A 22,347-nucleotide genomic window follows, 5' to 3' on the forward strand; every position below is an offset into this window, starting at 1 on the left:
CTTCAATTTATCTGCATCAAACTGTGACAAAACAAATAAATGCTGTGAAATACATATAAATCGTATGAATGAACGAGAAAATCTAAGTGAGTAATTTAGTTTCTATATTTTTTTTCTATTTATTATGAACATAAAATCAACAAGTTACACTCGCTTAAAAAGTACTTTATTAAATTTCGCTTGATTATACCTGTCTATAATTATGTTAAGTAAAAAGATGTAATCAAACTGTATATGATTTCTTTTATAAAAATAAGATTTATTTCTTAAATATATTTCTGAGAAAAGTCAAGAAAGATTATACCTAAATGATCAATGTTCATTTTCCTTGATTTTTGTGAATTTCTCTATAGAACAAGTATTTGCATTTTTTTTTTTTACTTTTTTCACGATTTTTTTTTATCTAGAACTGCTGAAACATCCGTTAAGGAACAGGTCCAGTTGTATAGTTTTCATAAGGCAAATTTATACAGCTTTTGATCAAGGTGTTTTTATTCTCTATGTTTCCTGTAAATACACTTTTAATCTCAATTTGGAAACTTGAATTGATTTGATTTCGAATAACGTGTGGCACGTCTATTAAGATAGTAATAATTAAAGTGCATGAAACATTTACAATTGCAGGTGATAAGTTTACCGACTTCGAGAAATGCAAGAATTCCTCCTGTCAACAGTGCCGTGTAAATGGATGTCCATTTGTTGATTGTTTTGATTGTGTGGATACAGTTTTTCTGCTCAGAAGTATGATTAATAATGTTTTTATATCATTCAAACAGTGCAACATGCAAAACATGAATGTCCAGAAAGAGTTTCGTTTTCATACAAGAAGCGTAATTTGCAATAATTATTATCTTCTTTAATTATCTGGTTGTATAAGTTAAAAATGATGCTATTCAAACCAGCAACCATGTTTTAGCACAGTTCTGGTAAGTGTTTACTCTTATGTCTGTGGTATATGCGCCAGGGTTTCAAAATATTAAATAATTGCAATAGACGACATGCGAAGCTGTGTTTTGAAGGTCGGGTCATTTGATTTTCATGAATATTAAAAGAAATTTGTGACAGTTACACACTTTATAGCTTTCGTAAACATCGAGCACAGGTTTTTTTTTCAAAGTCGAGATCGAAATATAATGTGTATATTATATTTATAAAGGATGTGTGAAAATATCTTTGTTGAACAACCTTGCGCTCTATGTTTTCTACATAAAAGTAACTTGATTTTGAATCTGTTTGGTGAGTACATTTACATAGAATTAACCTCTTGTTGACCTACTATAGGTAATAAGTCACGTAAATCTATACCGTCACAGGTGAATACCTCCGGAAAGCTTGTTTATTTTATGAGGCTACACATGGAGCTTGTATTTGACCAGTACAATTAACCAATTTCATTTTTTAAAATCCAAAACAAAGTTCTCACTAGACTTCGATGAATATCATTTATGTTACACTGTGGGCCTTGATGATTTTCCAGGACATTTTTCTTAATTCTAAGGCGTGTAATCGTAATTTTCCTGGGCATTGCCATTTCGAAGAACACACGAAACAATATATATGTACTAGAATATGTATATAAATACACATTTAAACATTTCCTTCCGGAAAAAAACTAACAAAATCCACGCAAACTATTCCAAAGAAGTTACAATTTCATTTAATATAAACAAATACATGTACACTATACTAGCTTCTTGAATATCCAAAGAAACTTTACACTTTATCCACGTTTTGGGCTCATAAATTCGGACAAAATATTCGAATGTGTTAACAGAATGCAACAGAGAAGATAATAATTAAGTTCGGATTTCATCTCCCAATCTTGTGAACTTTATTATGAGACAGAAAGAATCCGTGTGAAATATAATAATAATGTTTCTTTATTCCAACAACTGAAATTGAAGTGTATAATTATGTATTTGTACACGTCATGTATTGATCAACTATCGATAAGCAATGCAGAATATTAAATATGTACAACATTTAGCGCGAAATTCAGAAATACACAAGTCATACATGTCAGGAAGGTAATATCAGGGGGAGGGGTGAGACTTTGTTTGGAGATAAATCTTACCCCCCCCCCCACCCCCTTAAGAAAATTAAACGCCTTTACGCTGTACGATATGAATAAGATATATATACACATTGATTTTAATTTTTTTCAAATCAAAATGAGTAAAATTTTGTCTCCTACATAAACAATTTTTTTTTTCAAGTTTGGAAACTGGGTTCCTCTTTTTCTTTCGCTTTATCAAACTTTTTTCTATGTATTTTTTTTTCTATTTTTTCTCAAAACAACAACTAAAAATTCCTCGAGAACCAAAAGAAGAACCGCACCCACTACAAGTTAAAAAAAACGAATAATATGCAAAATAAAAGATAAAAACAAGCATTAATATTATCATATTTATCCTATCTCAAGCTACAGCTCACAATGTATTTCTTAATATAGTACCTTATTTAAATGTCTCCGCCCATTTTCTTGTAATAAAAAAACATGCTCTGTTCGAAAGAAAATGTTCCGGAATTTGTATGTGCGGTAGGTGTTGGAAAATTGATTGTATTTCTTGATATTCAATGTTACAAATTATGAGTCACCATCATTTTGATTAGAAATACTATGTTATACATCATGAAAATTAAAATAATGTTGTAACTTTAAGTATATTCTGTGATATAAGGGCGAACAAAGGAACCAAGCTACTATACTTTAGTGGAATACTCCTTTTTAGAAAACAATGAACTGACGTTAAATGATTTTCTTTTCAAAATCTTGATTTGTGCATTCATATTTTTAGTTTGTTCTCTTTGATTCAAAATCCATGCAATAAGTTCTTGAGAAATATTTTTAATGAAAATATGAACAAACATTCTGTGTCTTATTTAACAATGAGATTTTACGTCTATTCTTATTTAGAAGTCCCGCAGTTCCGTCTTTATTTCCTGAATCTAATATCAAAAGAGGCATTGAAAGATTTTATTTCAGTGTATTTCTGACGAATGATTACAATCTAAATTTTTATCAGCTTAAAACGTTTTCGTTCACTCTCTAGACCATATTTACCGCTCGACCTGCAATGAGCACAACACCAGAAAGGGAAACAAATCTTACCACAAACATATACCACAAACAAAATTGGATACTAACGTCAGTTACAGCATTTATAAATCAACCAAAGACGACAAAAATCAACAGTGAGGTAAAATAAAACTCAAAAAGATTGTTTTCAACATGCATATAAATGATACTTGATTTTACAAGATAGTCTACTACTGGAGAATAACATTTTTTGCAATACTTTATTCCTTCATAAATTTGAAATCTACAATATCAGTTGTGAGCCGAGCATATAAAGATCTCTCAAAATCAGAAATGGGATCATGATCAGTTGCCACAAATGAGTGATGATTCCCTTCAAAAGGCCACATCTGCGTCGTGCCTTTCGTCACGATGAGCTAATCAGGAAAATCTATAGACCATTCAATGTGAGAAAATGGGCTACCAGTTCCTTTAACATTTTACTAAATGACTGAATAATGTGACATAAAACATTTTGTCGACCACAAAATTTGAGAAACGTTGGATTTACAATTTTTAATATCGTTGTATTAACAACATATTTATCTATAGATTATCTTATTTTTAACACATATACTTAAACAAGGTAAGGTGACGATAGAAATATTGAATCAAAATTAATTATTAAACTGATAACTTTTTATTCCTTATTCCTTTTTTAAATAGACCGCAGTTCCTCCGCATACTTCATTAAATATATCACTTGAGGGTAAACCAACAGTCATAACAGACCAATTCTCATACGCAGCAACAACAATGAATCAACTGAAAATAAAGGAAATTAATGGTAATATTACATTGCATTGGAATAACTCGACAACGTTAACTTTAGATTTTACAAATAACAAAAAAGGTGCATATTATTATCCTTCACATTCTCTTGATTCTCATACTTTTAAATAACTGTTCTATTAAATTACGTTAAATGTAAGTACATGTAACACGCGCAAGATGATTTCTTTGTATTTTACTTGACGTGTTTTTTTTATTACTAACAATAATAAAAATATGATTGGGTCACATCACACCCCGCATGAACGATTGACCAATATCAGCCCTTGGGCCTTCAGCCCTCCGGCTGATATTGATGTCTCGGGCTATTGCTTAATATGGTAGAGAAAAGTGTTTGTATCATTCAATTATATTTTATACTAAGTATTGATTGAAATTTACTTTTACATTTTAGGTACTACATAACAGCTAGGCCAAAATTTCCCTCAAATTGAATTTTCTGAAGCGTTGATATTTTGTTCTAGAATACAAAATCTATCTTGATATATCATGAAAAAGAAATTTAATCATATATTTTTGCACTCACAGTTAGAAACATGCCCTATCAGACCTCTGTAAGAAGGTTCTGGAATCAGACATTCGACTTGAGAATGAGCTTTTTTACAAAATCATCAATTACATTTTAATTTATTGCACAGTTTTGTAAAGCAATTATCAATTAAAATTAAAGACAACACTTCTGATACTTAATTTCAGTAAAAGTATACTCGTCTGGTAAATTTGAGTAAAAATAGAACATACATAGAGTTATGCTTGAAATTTCACCATTGAAATACGTCACAAAGATCGAGTTAGAAGTAAGAATTGGTATTGCGAGTTAGAATTGGTATTACGTCACAATGGTCGGATTCGTAATTCAGACTATTCTGGGTTTTAATATTTCAAAGCGAATGTCATACCGGTTAAATAAACTGCGCTAAAAATAATGCCGAGAGATAACAAGGAAAGATTTATTAAAGAATCTCGTCAGAAAGAAGGATTAACGATGGGAAGAGAGAAAAGCAAAATACGTAATAGCGGTAAAGTGAGTAATAGTGAGAAATCTCTTTTGTTTTGTTTATTTAATCATTTTTCTTTATTCATATATTAATATTATTATTTATGTTGTTTGAATGTCCAAGCATATGTATAATTGATACCTATGTTGCTTACTTGATATTAAGTTTTTTCTTTTCTGTCAGTACTAGTAAATGTTAGGTACTTTTCTGTGCTTTATAGATGTCCTTACTCGTGAGAGTCATATATTATATATTTCTCTCTATTATTATTCATTCCATCAGCATGTTCGATTCAGTGCTTACTAGAGTTACAATAATCTGGGGCGTATTGTACTTTATATTTCTTTTACCTGTGATAGTCATAAGTTTGCAAAATAATTTATGTTGCTTCTTTATTTCTTAGTTTATTTAAATGGCAGCTAGTAACTGTGCTTGTTTACCCTTAAAGTGTCATTTCAATGGTTCATTTAAATTATCTTTTTCTTTTTACTAGAAACGTTTATTTTTACAGATGTCGACAATCAATACAATTTACTTGACTTACTTGACTAGTCTTAATCTTAAGAACATATACATGTAGTTGGAACAGATCACAAATATTTCGATGGTGATAATGGTGTTGACGATACTTGCCAAATCACAAAAAAAGTTGTATTGTCGCAAGAAAATGAAGAGAAGAAGTCCCAGTGGCGCAGTCGGGTTGTGAATTTGGGCATTATCGCAGACGGGTTGAAGAGCTATCAACTATGCGGTCATCCACTCAATAACTTGTTCAGTTGTGTGAGCGAAAGAAAGTTCTCCCTAGCACATGTTTAAATTGCTAAATGTAATTTTTCGGAATGAGCACCTAAACGAGGTACCAACAGACGGAAAACACAAAACACGAAGTGGTGTTAACATGAGATTTTATTACTAAATTAGCGGCAGCTTGGTAGTGTTAAAGTTTCTCATTTGACACCCCTTTCCATCAAGAATTTGTTTATAACCCTGTATAGAACTGTTGCTCTTTATTAATTATTAAAATGCAAATTTAATGCCTTTTTTAGCATAGTGATTAATGAAGGACTTTGTGAAACTCAAAGCGAATTGTTTATTGGCTTCTCTGAGCATTCCTACAATTACCTTGAAGAGTCTGAAGGAGCAGGAAAGAGAAGTTTGGAACTAGCTGGATTTAATGGCTGAAGAAAGTTGTCTACAGATTCTTTGCTGAGAAATTAAAATGTGTTTTTATATGTTTTGATATATTTATATGTTTTATGTGTTTCATGTAAAGAAGAATCTGATAAAGGAGTTCTTTGTTTAGAATAGACCGTTTCACAATACCTGCGGTACTACTCTTTTGCAGGGCAAAATGATACATTTTAGCAAAATATGACGAAAAGCTTTTTTTGATATACATTATTTAATTATTTATGAACAAAAACTTCGGAAAACGTTTTTTTTAATTTGCCTTTCAAAAAAGTATTGTCGCAGTTATCGTGTAGTGGCTACATCCAATTACTTTGTATCGTATAAGGGAAAAATTATTCTCATCTTATTATATTATTCATATTTTAAAAAAGGAAAACTTTTAATTTAAATATATTTATATTTATATTTTCAATTGTGTAGTCTTGATATATATATTTTTTCTTTTTCTTTTTATACATGATAACTTATGTTGGGACATGTAATGGATTAATTTTGGGAGTGAAAGGAACCTTTCAGCCAGTTTTGATGGAGCATGGCAGATTCGGGGCACAGGGCGAGCATATAATAGCCTCGCAAGTATATTTACAATTATACAACATACTAAAAATTCTATTATATATGTAACAATTTGTCACTGCAATGCAAAAGTTGACATGAAAGAATAAAAGTCATTATAGATTATATTATATTAAATCAGGCAATCCATCGTTATTTGGGGAGAAAACAAAAGAAAACTTATTGGGAGTTCGGAAATGGCCAAGAAATGTAGAATTTATGCAGCAGCCAAAGTCAAAGCAGTCCACCAAGAACACACAAATGCAGTGTAAACTGGACGGATTCTTCTAAAGCGATCGAATCTGCAATGGCCTGCCAAATGCTACGTTGAAGATGAAGGAGTAAACGTATTAATGTACTTAATGGTATCATCCTATGCAAAGCTCAGTGATAATTGTTATGTTCAGTCCATATTCAATTGTTTTAATGAACACTTTCATCAAAAAGACGTTGGTATTTGTATGAAAGCTTCTCATCACCATGTATTGTCTACTAGGTTCAAATGCAATTTTTCCTACTTCAGGTGACAATTTTAGTAATGGATAATAATTTTACAATTCTTTTTAGCTCACCTGAGCCGAAGGCTCAAGTGAGCTTTTCTGATCACATTTTGTCCGTCGTCCGTCCGACTGTCTGTCTGTCCGTCCGTGTTTACGAGAGTGCATTTATTGGGTATTTTTCATGCCAAGATTGTACTTATTGGGTACTTTTTGCTTATTGGGTATACCCAATAAGAAGTGTCGCTGAATATGCTTAAAACACCCTAATTGGGTATTTGCAGGTTAGTACCCAACAAAACTTGGACACGACGATTTGTCCAAAAAAGTGTCCAAAAAAGTTGCTTTCACGGACGCACCTTGTTTTGTTGTTTCAGTTTTACATTCGGAACTCTAAATTCTCGAGAGTTCCGAAAATCAACTTCCGTTGATCCTGATCATAACAACGTTTTTTTTTTCATGGAGAGAAAAAATATGGCGACTAAGAACATGAAGAAACACTTAATGTCAACAAGATTTTCTGATTTTATTCGATTAACATTTATCCATTGCTGGTTTCTGTTTAAGGAAAATAGATTTTAATGTAATTTTGAAAACAATTGTGCACAAAATTAAAATAGATATATCGGAACAATTAATCCTAAGTTGCACTTGTTTGAATTTAGAATTTTCTCTGTCTTTTTAACTCTCTTGGGGGCGAGAAGTATTTAGTAAATGATCGTATATTGTTAGATAATTTTTAATAAATCGAAAGTGTTTATTATTTAATTTTATATCATATCCAACTAAGTATGTTCTGACAATGTATATTGGAAAGGGAAATGAAAATTTCAACACTCGTGTGTTCATAAATCAGCTGTAAACAGGTAAATTATCAGTTCATGTAGACAGTATTACAATCGCAAAGTGAGCTGAGATGATGATAAATGGGATAATTGACAACAACTAAATAATTGTACGTAAGTTTATCTCATCTGATATGCAAATTAAGAGATCCATTGTATTACTGAAAAACTTTCAGTCATAACATTGCTTCTTTCTGTCTTTGATTTTGACTGAGTGTCTGCTTTATTTTGATTTTTTTTTTTAAATTATTGTTTTTGTTATTTGTTTTAATTAATCTAAAACAATACTGAAATTGATATAGGGTTTCTATAACTATTTCACATGATGGGTGTGTAATAAGCATCGCGTTACACCCGGGGCTTCCATTTTTGAGGATGGGGTTAGTGGTTTTCTGCACTGAGGAATCCCCTTGGGCTATTAGGAATTTTAAAATACACATGTAATACATGAAAAGCACCACCGGTATTTTCACTCTTTTTTGCTATTTAATTCCCTAATATGGAAATATTCCAGACAGCATGCTCATATTATCCATAAATCTCCACAACTGCATCCATTTTGCAGTACTACAAGACTGATTTACTTAAAAACGATCTTTTATTTCCTAATTTGAATTCCCCCCTTTCCTTTGTTTAATATAGCAATATTTGCATGTACATATATGCCTCACAGATATCTCATTATTAAATTATATACATTTACTCAATCAGCTCAATAATAAGTGTCATGCAATTAGGTAGCGTTTTTTAAAGCCATATATGGCGTAACTGATCAAAAAATATATTTTTGAAAAATACAAAATTAAGTAAAGAAATATAGTTAATACATTTAAATTAAAGCTTTTCATACAATTCGGAGCACGGAGAACACCTTGTTTTATATAATAATACGATTTTATCTTCTCCTTAATGTGTTATTTAAATCTTTTGTATTTTCTTCCAAGTCGGAGAAAATTCCGAGAATCCAAATTAAATGTTGATATCTTTCTAACGCAATTGACTTAGATTTTGAAATTTACGGAAAATTTCTATCTTTATCATGTTTTTATAAATTAATGATACAAATAATAAGTTCTTATAATTTTAGTCTAATAATTTTCATTGTACATACGCCATATATGGCTTTAAATGATTCAAGAAGAAAACAAAATGATTTTTGCTTCGTTTTAATTAGACAAACTAGTGAATGACCAGAAAAGGAATATTTAAAATCTTTTTTTTCAATTTTTGAAATCATTCATTTATATATGATTAAATTTTACTAGCGAAAATTAAATAAAACTTTAATTCTAAAAAGAATCATTTGTAGTTAATACCCTGACTTTTTTCACGATGAACTTTTTTTCAATGTTACTTTTTAATTTTTGCCTCTATATTTGGGCTTGTCATTTTTTACTCGGGGATGTTAACTTTATTGCCACAAAGCTGTGGATTAGTACTTGATTTCCTTTACTGCACAGCGATGACTATGATTTAATAGCACAAAAAGCTAATGGGTTTGCGTATGTGAATTTATATGATTAATGCTTACTTGTGATTTTAGGATAACTGGAGATAATGATTCCTTTTTTCCATTGATATTACATAAATATTTTCCTAAGTATTATGTTACAATAAATTGGTTTAGATTTTTTTTATAAAAGTAATCAATAATTACAATGGAAATTAAAACCATAATCATGTTCAGAGGATTTTCAATATGTAACAGGTCAAACAGGAACTGCAATTGTGAACATTGCAGAGAACACACTCATCAGAAGATGACCCTCGGCCCTCAGAAATAGGACAATTGTAAGTAATCAGTAAAATGAACAGGGATACTTCATGCCAACCATAAGATTTTTAGAGACATTTTCCCTTCTTAAATTAGAAGAGATAGAGGGAAAACTTGTACACATTGTACATGCATAACTCACGGTGTAGTACCTAAACGGTTGCTATCAGAAAGAAATGCGCGTTCTTTGTTGCTATCTGAAAGTTGGGCGGTTTCTAGTGGAAAAAAATGGATGAACTTGCAGGGGCGTAGTATCCGGGGGGGGGGGGGGGGCAGGGGGGGCCCCCCCCCCACTTTTTTTCCCAACTTTACTTACACTATAGGAAATGTTAATTCAAAGCCTGTTTGGCTCCCCCACTTTTAGAAATGTACCGAAAATGTAGTATAAGAATTGGTACTAAAAGTAGTTGACACTGAGAAAAAGTTGACTAACCCCCTCCCCCACGAAATAGGATTTTCGACTTTGGGCAACTTTAACTTTTTTTTTTTTTTTTGATTGTCATCTTTTTCAGGTAAGTAAAAATTTTTTTGTATTTGTAAATATTTTTGGTTATTTTATATTATTGTCCAATTCGATAGGTTTCTGAAATGCCAGAGCTTTTTTATTAGGAGAATCTTGTGTTACGGCTACTATTAGACAACGGCACCGGTAACTATTGGAAAAGGTTTAAGTTTTCAAATTTCATGAAATCACATCCTCAATTTTCATATGCTATGCAAATTATAGTTAAAGAAAACTATCATATATATTCTTTCTAAAAAAAATTGACTTGTCATGTATGTTACTTTCGATCATAAATTTAATAATAATGACAAATTATTCGTATATATTTATATGTATGATGTAAATAGTTGAGTTTGTTTGTACATGTACCCTGTACACAAAGGCTTTGGAACAGGGGGAAGCTAAGCCTTCCCACTTTTTTGCAAAGATACATGTAGACATACTATATGCACTGAAAACTTATGCTAATTTTTTTGTTGGTGTAGCCCCCACCCCCCACCCCCTCCCTCTCCCAACTTTCAATTTGCTTCCGACGCCTATGGCACATGCACACACAAACACCCTCACACACACATCTGTTTTGTGTTATCCATTAGACCATGTGATCATTCAATTCATTATAGTCCAGCTATGTTATTGTGCCAGATTGATTAAATTTACGATTTGGAATTTTAAAATTTTAACAAAATTATAATTATCGATTCACAAACCCCGAGAGATAATTTATCACAAATATTTACGCAACCCACCTCTACAAATCCAAACATAAACCTACATTTAGCAATCTCTTTATCTGATAAAAAAAATATGAATTGATAAATGAATAAAGCTCACATAAAGTTATAAAGTTTTGCTGCCCAACGTCGATAATTACACAAGTACATGTAGAGTGCACAATGTACATAAGAGTAAAACGTGGACACTCAGGACAGTAACGTATGTACATATTAAGGAGCTTACATTGATTACGATTTATGTACGTAGGACGTTCATATACTGTACATGCACAACGGTAAAGCACGTTGAAGGTAAATATAGGGGGGAGATCTGCTCCTCCCCCCTTTTTTGTTTAGAGAGTTTTCTGTGATTGAAAAAAAAACTTTGCTGTAGTATTGTCAAAGACTCCCAGAGTCACATTAAGTCTATTTACAAGACATTTGACAGTAAAAAGAAGTAAAAAACATCAATATAGAAACCACAATTTCTTTCGTGGCGGGGAGGGGGGCTTGTCTTTTTTAACCTATATAATTTAAAGAACTCTAAAAAGCCTAATGAGGCAAGGGGGGAAAGGGGGTCGATGTTTTGAATATTGCATGTTAGTCGTAAAACGAACCAACGCATCACCGTACTCCGAAAAAGAAATATGGAATTAGAAATATTTGACAAAGCTTATACTTTGACTTTTCTAGATATTATACAAGTTTAAGTGCACATGTAGGCTACAAAAATTCCCAAAGACTCTAACTTAAGAAAGTGAAAGAAATTATTGTAAAAAAAAAATAAATAAATAAAATATAATATATGCTATTTCAAATTGATTTACTGGTCCTTTCGCAAAGCCTTCTTTTTGATTTGGGTAGCAATGCTTTTCGAAGATCAGCTCTACTTCGCAAAAATACGATACATTCGATTTACAGACGCGTGCTCCCCCCCCCCCTCCACTTTGTTCCAAGCATAACCTTTACTTTCTAAAATGTTCATTGAAAGACCTGTTTACTTTCTTCCAAGCATAACTTTATCTATATTGAAATTTTCATTGAATTCCCTTTTTTATTGCAGTATAGTCAAAGAAGGGTAGGAAAGAAGTTTGAAATTTTTCCTTTTTTCCATGTCAGCTTTTTTAAAATAAAGATTTGAATTTTTCTGCCCCCCCCCCTTTTCAAAAGTTACACCCCTGAGTTAAGTTGGAAAAAGTCAACTGCATATATAGACGTCTTATTTCACATGCAATTTGGGGTATTAAAAATGTATATTTTTGACATTTGCTGCATAAGTTTGTCTCATATCTCTGTTAATAAGGAAATTTTCAAATAGCAACCGATGCGATGTTTTCAGTTATAAACCGGTGCAATATATGCTAAGACCCTGATAGCAACCGTAACTTTAAAAAATCGTGTTTCATCCAAAAATCTCTTTCAAAATACACTTTTTAAATTTTAAAAATCATTTCTAAGTATTATTATAGATTGACTCATCTTCATATACCAAAATACCCACAATCTGAATAAAAGCATGAAAACTGGGTATTTATTGACTTATAATTTGGTACAGGCTTCGGAAATTTTACTAATTCTAAATTATTAGACGGCTATTCTTCAAATTACACATGACAGCATCTGTAGAAATACCTTACTTGTTACGTGCACCCGGACTTTTCAGAGACTATCTTGATTTGGGGTCATTTTTTTTTTTTTTTACAGTTTTACAACTTGTTCCAAGAGTTTTCAACATATTTATTTCTGCTAGCAGCCGTACAATTTTCGAATAGCAACAATGAATGCGATTTTGTTCCGATAGCAGCCGTTTAGGTACTACACCGTGATCTTGTAGGTGTATTTTATTTAAGGATCACTACTTCATGTCTGATGTGCTGAAAGTTATTCATAATCTGTTTGACTGTAATTTTTCATATTTTTAATTGCCATTCTCTGTAACCACTTAAACTTCGTTGCCACGCATGGTCACCGATTTTGATGAAACTTCACCCATGCTTAGTACTTGACACCAGAAACAAATATCAAACAAAATTTCGTTGCTAAGTGTCTCGGTTGCTATGGCAACAGCAGGAAAAGTTTGAAAATTCGAGATTTTCAGCCACTTTAAATCCTGAGTGTGACTTAATAAAAACTAGAAAAAGCAAACAAACCATTCTAACAAAAACATGACACCTTGATGTCACTTATACTGTAATGAAACTGCTTAGAATATATCTCTAATTAAGTGGTAACCAAGGGTACATTTGGAATACATTTAAAATGCTGAAATATGCTGAAAAACACTCCGTATTCACTAATGTTAGGTTTTACATGCTCAAACTCAATCAACGACTTAAGAAAAACAATGAAAATGTTTGACCTTAAGTATATAAGTATAAGCAATATTATTCTATAAATAACTTTTATAGTTGCCATGGTAACACAGTGTAACCATGCAAAACCAGTAACTAAGATTGAGTTAATGCTACTGTCTTGAGGAAAAACATGAAAATTCAAGACTGGCAAATATGCATCCTTAGGACCTTGCAACACCAAAACCATTATAAAAATTGGGTATAATTGCTACTTTGCAGTGTTACCATGGAAACAAAGTACCAGTGCTTAAAAGTGAATTATATTTCGCTGCATTGAGAATTAAATTGCCATTTAATCAAGAAACATATTAAAGGACTCAGCTTGAATAGTACTTATCTGTTAGAACTGAAGTTGAATATCATATATTGATAAAATTTGATGAATAAAACAACACTGTTGCTATGGTTACCAAGACGGGAAAATGTTCGATTTTGTGAACTTTATATCAATATTAAACCCTGTGTGCCAACTTCTTGCATCCACTTAGAGATTGGATGATAGTCAAAATTAAAAGTCAAGTTAGCTGTTAATAAATATCAATCATAAAATTTTTGGGAATCTACATTTAAGGGTACGTATCCAAGGAAAGAAAATATTTTTCAGGTTTTTAAGCACATATTTTCTGCTTATTTCCATAGCAACGCTCTATTTAAAGAATCTAACCTGATTTTTTTCAAATGGGAAAACTTGGAACACACCAACATCTTATAAAATTGATCATTAGTTATGAGGAAATGTGCTTTTTTAAAATGATAGGATCAGATTTAAACATACAGAGTGTTACTTTGAAGGCTCTCTGTCATATAAAAACCTTGGCAACCATTGCCAACCAAAATGAAATATCATATTTTGTTCTTGGTATATGTTTCAAGGCTCTTTTTTCTATTATTTGGTCACATTTTATCCTATAATTGCTTTTTATTTTTACGTGTATGACTTTATTCAATTCAATGAATATTTCTTTTTACTTTTGAATACTTTGTTACCATAGTAACGTATGTAATAGTTGATTTACCAAACATGTTCATTATGCATTTGAGACATCTGACCTTCAACTTTTGGAAACAGTCATTGCCAATTGTTTGCTTTGCTGCAAATGTTAACTATGGGGCTCTAAACATGTTAAAAAATGCCATTTTTAGAACTTTAAGACACGTTGCCATGGTAACTATAAAACATAGCAACCAATTTTTGCCTGATTTCAGTTTAGGGTATCAATGACTTTTATCATAGAGAGTTTGGAGAAATTCTGAGACTATGCGTGCCACAGCTCCTATTTAAAATTTCAAATCATTACAGAGAATGGCTCTTAACTTCTATCCAGCTTAGTCAATTTTAATTAAATTTTGTGCAAAGCATACCCCAGGAAGGGGGGATGGAGTGTCAAGTGTGTCTCTGTCCCTGTCAATTATAATTTCAAAGCAGTTAGTAAGGTTTGGGTCAATTTTAAATCCTTTTTAGCAGAACCATTGGGCTAAAAACAATACTAATGTGAAAGCTTTATCATTAAGTGTAGAGATGTTTTTGAAGATTGTGTACCCCTAATGTACTGATAGTGTTACATTAGAAGTCTAAAATTTGCAAGGAATATATAGGTGTAAAATCTTTTTAAAATATCTTTCTTTACAATCAGAAGCTAACATACTGTCTAATTAATATGCAACATTGTTTTGTGTGTTGAATAATGATTCCATTTTGATAAAATTATGGCGGATGGGGGGTAGGATGAAGATGCAGTTAGACGTAGAAGAAAAAAAAGAGTTGACAGAATTTAGTTTTTCTTCCATTTTATTTATCAATACATATTTCTGAATAAGAAATATACTTTTACTTCTTGTTTGGGTTTGATCAACATAAAGGGTGATCTTGCTGTAGTCAAGAAAAACATGTTTTATACGGCAAAGAAATGCCTTTATCTAATTGCAGAATGAATAAAATAGACAGAGGCAGAACTGAAGGAGATGCATGAAATGAGGAGTATTTCAAAGATTGCCTGAGCATAACCACTGCTACTGGATAAACATATGGCGATATAAAAGAGCAGAGTCAATGGAGGTATCATACAGTATAGGCCATGAGAGACCCTGAAGAAGAAAGTATTGAACAGAAACAAAAATAAAACTATTTTGACATTTATTGAAATATAGGATAAAAGTCTTACATGTTAAATTTGGGCATGTAATGACTTTTCTCTAGCTCTAAGACTTATAACAGTGATGATTTGATTTAATATCTTTATCCCGATTTGTCGAAAAGATTTGGAAATAGTGCATCAATTATTTTAAAGTTTTGATACAACGAATTCATTCATTGTACTTGTAACTGAGTTTTCTGGTGCAACACTGTTTTATCGGCTTCAAAACTAAGTTTGTGATTTCCAAACCAGATTAATGAGATCATGTAATATCTTTTAACATCGGTGACTATTTAATTCATTCTTTTACATCTCAGAAGTATTTTTATTATTACAGGGAAAATATGCATTGTACATTATCTGTAATAAATAGGATTATAGAAATTTTCCATATAATACAACACAATCTTAGCAACTGAAGGCAAATATTTTATCAAAGGTGTGATCTATTTATCAATATGGTTTTCAACATCTTGCTCTACCTGTAATGACTTGCTCCAAGTTCCAATATTTAAATTAAAATTTTGCAAACATGGTTATAAAATTCCATAAAAGTTTAGGCACAAAATGCTTATATATTTCCTATCATTTGTAAAGTGTACACTGAATGAGATGTGGAATGTTAGAATTAAAGTATTAAATGTTTTGGACTTATGTATGCTTATGCAGATAAATTTGAATTCAACTAGGGAAGGTAAATGTCATACTTTTTGTGTTTGCAATCTAATGCAAGAGTATAAATATACAAGACAAATTTGACAATTTTAATGAAGGGTATAAGTAACCCAAGAAGAATTGGACAGGTAAACATCACCTGTTGTGTTTTATTCTAATGCTGGGATGTAATATCCAAGAAGAGTTGAACCAATGTCCAATACCTATTGGGTTTTCTTTCTTATGAAAAAAATTTGAGCAACCCAAGAAGAATATCCAAAACCTTTTAGTTTATATACTATTGAAGGGATGAAGATATCCAAGAGAAATTGGACAGGTGTCCATTGCATGTTGGATAGTATTCTGTTGAGGGGATTCTCAAGAAACCCATGAATTAGACAAGTGTCCATTGCCTGTTGGGTGGGATGTAGATATCCAAGAGGAGTTGGACAGATGTTCATTACCTGTTGGGTGGTATTCTGATGAAACAATTCAAGAAACCCAAGAAGAATTGGACAAGTGTCCATTACCTGTTGGGTGGGATGTAGATATCCAAGAGGAGTTGGACAGATGTCCATTACCTGTTGGGTTGTATTTTATGAGGAGATTCAAAAAACCAAAGAATTAGACAAGTGTCCATTGCCTGTTGGGTGGGATGTAGATATCCAAGAGGAGTTGGACAGATGTCCATTACCTGTTGGGTGGTATTCTGATGAAACAATTCAAGAAACCCAAGAAGAATTGGACAAGTGTCCATTACCTGTTGGGTGGGATGTAGATATCCATGGGGAGTTGGACAGGTGTCCATTACATGTTGGGTTGTATTTTGATGAAACAATTCAAGAAACCCAAGAATTAGACAAGTGTCCATTGACTGTTGGGTGGGATGTAGATATCCAAGAGGAGTTGGACAGATGTCCATTACCTGTTGGGTGGTATTCTGATGAAACAATTCAAGAAACCCAAGAAGAATTGGACAAGTGTCCATTACCTGCTGGGTGGGATGTAGATATCCAAGAGGAGTTGGACAGGTTTCCATTACCTGTTGGGTTGTATTTAAAATTTGATGATGCAATTCAAGAAACCCAAGAATTAGACAAGTGTCCATTGCCTGTTGGGTGGGATGTAGATAGGGTATCCAAAAGGAGTTGGACAGATGTCCATTACCTGTTGGGTGGTATTCTGATAAAACAATTCAAGAAACCCAAGAAGAATTGGACAAGTGTCCATTACCTGTTGGGTGGGATGTAGATATCCAAGAGAAGTTGGACAGGTGTCCATTACCTGTTGGGTTGTATTTTGATAAGGAGATTCAAGAAACCCAAATAGAATTGGACAATGTACACATGTTCAATTGTTCTTGGGTAGTTTAATCCCTTCGTCAAAATACAACCCAACAGGTATTGGACACCTGTCCAATGTTTGTTGGATACCTTCATTCTGTCCAACATGTAAAGGGCATTTGCTTATTATTAATTGGTCATGACTCAAAAAGGTTTCTGCTTAAATACTTAATTTTGTTATTCAAGAAAGGTTGAACAGAGTCAGAGATGTGTTGAGTTGTATTTTCACAAATCAGATTTTTTGCACTTAGATATTAATATATTTTAATATTAGATATTTTGAAATATACAGGGGCATATCCTTATTGCTAAGAACAAATTAGTGAGGTGTTACAATAAAAGAGCTATATTACAGAAATTGACCAAAATATGGGTTCAAAAGCAAAGGTTTTCAGTCTTGTCTGAATTTACCAGCAAATATTAAATATATAATAAATTTGAAATGAATAAAAAAAACAATAAGAAAAAACCCAATAAAATACGGACACGAGGATTAATATCCAATAAGATTTGAACAGTAACTACCCAAATAATGCTCTCTCGTGTGTACACTTTTTTTGTATCCAATAAGCAGTATCCAATAGGACTTGGACTTGATGTACCCAATATATAACCAAATGTGTGTCTGTCCGTCCGTCTGTCCGTCTGTCTGTCTGTCCGTCTGTAAACTTTTCACATTTTCGACTTCTTCTCAAGAACCACTGGGCCAATTTTGACCAAACTTAGTACAAAGCATCCTTGGTTGAAGGGGAATTTAAATTATAAAAATGAAGGGGCATATTTCCTCGCAAGGGGAGATAATTAAGAAAAGACAAAAATAGGGTTGGGTCATTAAAAAATCTTCTTCTCAAGAACCACTGGGCCAGTAAAGCTGAAACTTATGTGGAAGCATCCTGGGGTAGTGTAGATTCTAAATTGTTCAAATCATGACCCCCGGGAGAAGGGCGGGGCCACAATGGGGAATCAAAATTTTATATAGAAATATGTTGGAAAAATCTTTGAAAATCTTCTTCTCAAGAACCACTGGGCCAGAAAAGCTGAAACTTATGTGGAAGCATCCTGATATAATGTAGATTCTAAATTGTTCAAATAATGACCCCCGGGGGAAGGGCGGGGCCACAATGGGGAATCAAAGTTTTATATAGAAATATATAGGAAAAATCTTTGAAAATCTTCTTCTCAGGAACCACTGGGCCAAAAAAGCTGAAATTATGTGGAAGCATCCTGGTATAATGTAGATTCTAAATTGTTCAAATAATGACCCCCGGGGGAAGGGCGGGGCCACAGTGGGGAATCAAAGTTTTATATAGAAATATATAGGAAAAATCTTTGAAAATCTTCTTCTCGGGAACCACTGGGCCAAAAAAGCTGAAACATATGTGCCCATGGAAGGATCATGGGGTAGTGTAGATTTCAAAATGTCTAAATTATGATCAGTGGGGTAGGGTGGGTATGCATTATGTATAACAAGGGGGAAATCTGGTAAAGAACAGAATGGTCAAAGCTTCTCAGGTGAGCGATGTGGCCCATGGGCCTCTTGTTTAGAGTGAAGGCATCAATGAAACCAAACATCTCCAAGAAATCAGACAGCAACCATACAAAAAAGGGATTTACTTGCAGCTTGATTGAACTCAGTAGCCAGCGCAAGGTGTAGAGAAATGTAAATGTCAGAGGACATACAGAGCAACCATCAGAATCAAAACAGAGAACAACAACTCAAGGCTGATTTCAGAAACATAGTTTCACATTTATATTGTAAGGGTATACATTTTTAAAATAAGTGAACTTTTAATTACTCGTTCTGAAAGAGTAGAGTGTGTCAAATGGTTGATCAGTCTAATTACAAAAAACCCTGAAAGAAGGAATGCAGTGTAAAAGGGAGGAAAGTAACAATAAATAGACGAACATTCCATATGGAAAACCATTGTCATGTCTTTTCCTTCATAAAGCACTAGAGGAATTTTTCGAGAAGTTAGCCAACAAAGCTAGTGAATTTTCTGGTTTAGGATCTACGCAGCTGTCTGAAAGCTTCAATTAGATGGTGTCTAGTAAAGCTCCAATAAGGCTGTAAGTATTTATCAATGTATTTTACATGTACGAATTTTCATTATTCAATATACATGTACATGACCATAATATGTTGATTACTCTGCTTTCCGCCAAAATAGCTAAAAAGAACACATCGCTAAATGTAATACGTTTACAGTATCTTGCAAAAATAAGGTGTCCGGAAAAATTAAGTGATCTGCAGGATTATATACTAACTTTTTTGTTTCAGTTTATATATATTTCAATTCTTTTTTTGTTATCTGTTAAATTTTAGGAATCCTTGTACTTATAAGGATGATGGTCAAGTCAATTAATTGTTTACATTACGACATTTAGATTTATTGTTAATTTTATATAATTCTTGTATACTCTACTTTAAAATTAAATACTTGTTTGCTTTAGGTTTTCAGTAATGCTATAAAATTTTAAAATAACTTTTCTTATAGCTGAGTAAGAAAAGGACACTGTCATCAGGACATGCTTTTTTTACTATTTAACACACAACCCGCTTAGCCAACAAGCTGAAGGGAAAAAACGTTTGTTTTAGTGTCAGCGTAGTGTGAAAAGAAGACGCATGGAACTCAAAGGTCAAATATTATCAAAGGATGTCTCACAATTGGTCTAGATCTGTAGGGTATGAAAAAGTAGTGGTATTCTATTGAAAATCAATTTTTAAAATGCTTATCCAATACTTTGTTTTGTATTTTAATTTATTTGATTACAGGTGCTACCTACATTTCTAAAAATAGTTTTGAAAAATGGAGATGTTGATTTGTAGGATATTGATTTAAGCCTTTTGAATGTATCTCCAGAGAGCAGTTCTTTGTTGTATGTTGACCTAGAAACAATAGGCTACGTACGTAAACATATTCTGAATAAAAAACTAATACTTCGGGTATCTTATAATTTACGTATTTGTATAGTTTGATTTATTTGTTGCAGAAAGAACATCAGATATACTTCAGATAGCTAAAGTTTCTGCTGACCAGACCTAAATGTGTACATGACTTCAATCAGTGTAATTGCAGAGGTCGCATCAAGAGCAACCGGATTTACTTATGAGGGTGGTGTTTTGAAGCATCATGGACAGCCTTTGGATGCTGTAGAACCTGCAAGGGGACAATTTGTTTATTTTGTCAGATCATTGTCCAAGTCTCTTGTAATTGGTCATAACATCCAAAACTTTCATATTCCCTCACTGATGTTTCATTTACACATGTACAAAAATGCAATTCGATACATGTTTTCAAGGCAGTGTGTCTGGTTTTATTGATACATATGGACTGCCCAAAGTGATTGATTTGGACAAAGTTTGCAACAAAAACAAGAAACACTAGTGAAGTTTTTATAAGGTGTATGAAGCTCACAATGCTTTATCTGATGTGACAAGTTAAAAAAAAACTCAATGAAGAGAAGTTGGCAAGACATTGTGATTCTTCAGATGTATTCACTTTGTCCTATTACAGTGTAAAAGCTAAACTTAAGCTTCTTTGTACAAAAAAAGGTTATTTCTGCTCTTCTATCTAAGAGACTCATCAATTGTTCATTTAGTTTAAACAAGTTTAAAAATTATTCAAAAAAGATGCCAACACAATGGAATATATAACGTGTTCAGTGAACCAAAGTCTGTTTCTAAAACTCCTGGTATTGAAAATCCAAAAATGTTATGAACAAAATTGTTAAATTTATAAGAAAAAAACACTTTAAATCAAATTGTCTACATGAGTGTCATAATTGCACTTTGTCTGTTCAGACAATGAAATGTGATAACTTTTATCATCACAATTGTAATATAATTCGATTGACAACGTTTCTTTTGTTTTATGTGATGTGTATGTTTAGATCTCTATAGAATTTCGCACTGTGCATGTACATTTATGTTTATTAGGCAGGTACTTAAATATGTGAAATTTAAAGAAAAAAATTTAACAATGGTTATGGAGTTAATTATTGAAGTGTTTATTAGTAGTTTGTTAGAAAGTTGTTAGAAAGTATCTGAAATGCATGTACATTTGAGTGAACTAAGTGTCGTTCTCAGCATTCAGCAGTTACCTTTCTCGTTATTTTAGGATGAATATTTGAAAGAAGGATATGGAGATAACGAACAATATTCAATACCAAAATAGGAGCAGAGCAAACACGGACCTCCAAGACATCAGAGGTGGGTTCAGGTGCCATGGAGGAGTGAGCATCCCTGCTGATCGGTCACACCCACCGTGTGATCCTTGTCATGATCGGGAAATAACGATAAAATCCATCGTCAATTCAGTGTATAAATAATGGACTAACAATTAGTATGAAAAAAGTCAGTCAGCATTTGTCTCAATGTTAAATTGTATTTGCTGACACGTCATTGTATTGACCATAGAATTTATGAAATGATGACTTTAAGCAAGACTGTTGATATTTTTATTTCATCAACTTGCTTGTCAATAATTTACCTCTTTTTTTTAAAATTGTTTATATGTAGAGCATGCTCTTGTGTATAGAATCAACTGAGATATATACACTCCGTATGCAGGTGATGAAGGTATATTGCTGCATAAGTAAAGGAAGGCTATTTTCAGGAAATAATTAAAAGTACACTCTAATTGGCATAATACGTGCCTGAAATGTTACTGGATAAATGAAAACTACACGCAACACAATTCTTAGGATGCTAACATCGTGCTTTGAATAAATATAAATTGCAAGAGAAAGGAAAACCATTATGTATTCATTTATTGCTTTAAAAAGTTTGATCGCCGGATCATGACATTCGTAAATGTATAACTCATGCAGTTTTGAATTATTTGGTGTCATCATCTTGGTTATTTTTGTAGACCGTATCACCAATACTAAAAACACAATATCCGTATGC

The 22,347-nt window shown here is 32.4% G+C and overlaps 2 long non-coding RNA genes across 2 annotated transcripts; both read left to right on the forward strand.

Annotated features, from left to right (window-relative positions):
- The first annotated feature begins 5 nt into the window (after window positions 1-5).
- On the forward strand, window positions 6-1,671 carry LOC134249434 (uncharacterized). Its single transcript, XR_009988281.1, has 3 exons — window positions 6-86; window positions 408-485; window positions 625-1,671. It is a non-coding gene; the product is annotated as an uncharacterized LOC134249434 (long non-coding RNA).
- A 924-nt stretch (window positions 1,672-2,595) lies between these two features.
- On the forward strand, window positions 2,596-6,306 carry LOC134249433 (uncharacterized). The gene is made up of 3 exons (XR_009988280.1): window positions 2,596-3,200; window positions 3,746-3,866; window positions 4,266-6,306. It is a non-coding gene; the product is annotated as an uncharacterized LOC134249433 (long non-coding RNA).
- The last annotated feature ends 16,041 nt before the right edge of the window (window positions 6,307-22,347 follow it).

This window comes from Saccostrea cucullata, unplaced genomic scaffold, assembly GCF_032062105.1.
Source record: "Saccostrea cucullata isolate Sc308-1 unplaced genomic scaffold, CSIRO_AGI_Scuc_v1 ctg2237, whole genome shotgun sequence".
Lineage (NCBI taxonomy): Eukaryota > Metazoa > Mollusca > Bivalvia > Ostreida > Ostreidae > Saccostrea > Saccostrea cuccullata.